This window comes from Triticum dicoccoides, chromosome 2B (assembly GCF_002162155.2).
Source record: "Triticum dicoccoides isolate Atlit2015 ecotype Zavitan chromosome 2B, WEW_v2.0, whole genome shotgun sequence".
In the NCBI taxonomy this organism is placed as follows: Eukaryota; Viridiplantae; Streptophyta; class Magnoliopsida; order Poales; family Poaceae; genus Triticum; species Triticum dicoccoides.
This window is the reverse complement of record NC_041383.1, coordinates 763,037,822-763,038,903: the sequence shown is the minus strand read 5'-3', so window position 1 is coordinate 763,038,903 and position 1,082 is coordinate 763,037,822.

The window sequence follows — 1,082 nt, the reverse complement described above, 5'->3', positions numbered from 1 at the left end:
GGCCGCGCAGGGCAGGGGCGGCGGCGCACCGGCCGCGCAGGAGGGGCGGCGCGTGGTGGCCGCGCAGGGCAGGGGCGGGGCGTGGCGGCCGCGCAGGGGCGGCGGGCGGTGGCCGCGCAGGGGCGCGGGACGGGAGGGGCGCGGGAGCAGGCTATGCTCACAGGGGGCGGCGGCGACGGCGAAGGCGAGCAGCCTGACGGTGTCGGCGGCGGCGGCGGCGACGGCAAGGTGGAGCAGGGGCGTCGGGCGGCGACGGCGACAAGGAGGAGCAGGGGGCGTCGGGGGAGAAGTGGGCGATTTGGCCGGAAACTGCTAAGTGCTGCTTATATAGCACGGCCTTTAGTCCCGGTTCGTGGCTCCAACCGGGACTAATGCCCCCTTTAGTCCCGGTTGGTGCCACCAACCGGGACAAAAGGCCTCTTTTCGGTAGCCCAAAGGGCGGGAAGCTGCGGCCTTTGGTCCCGGTTGGTGGCTCCAACCGCGACTAAAGGGGATGCATTGGTCCCGGTTGGTGTGACGAACTGGTACCAATGCACCCCCTTTAGTCCCGGTTGGTCCCGCATCGGGGCCAAAGTTTAGTCCCACCTCGCTAGTTGAGAGGGGCACGCAGTGGTTTATAAGCCCCACTGCCGCACCCCTCTCGAACACCTCTCTACTACAGGCTTATGGGCCTACTTGCTACTGCTTTGCCTGATGGGCCTTCTGGGCCTACTGCGGGCCTTAATCCTGGCTCAAAGTAGGGATTCAAGTCGTATTCAGGCCGTGGGGGCCCAGTAGGAGCATTTTTTTGTTTTTTTGTTTTTCTTTACTTATTGTTGCTATTTTTATTTTTTTTCCATTTTTTTTTGTTTTGTTTTCTGCATTATTTATTTTCTTTTGTTTTTTGCTTTATTTTTTAATTCTTTTTTCTTTTAGTTTTAGGAAAATTATAAACTTTCTGTTAGTGCCATTACTTTTCAAATTTGAAAACACTTTTTTTGTTTTCTTTCTTGCTTTATTTATTTTATTTTGTTTCTACTTACAACAAAATACTTATTGTTGTTTTTTTGTTTTGTTTTCTGCATTATTTATTTTCTTTTGTT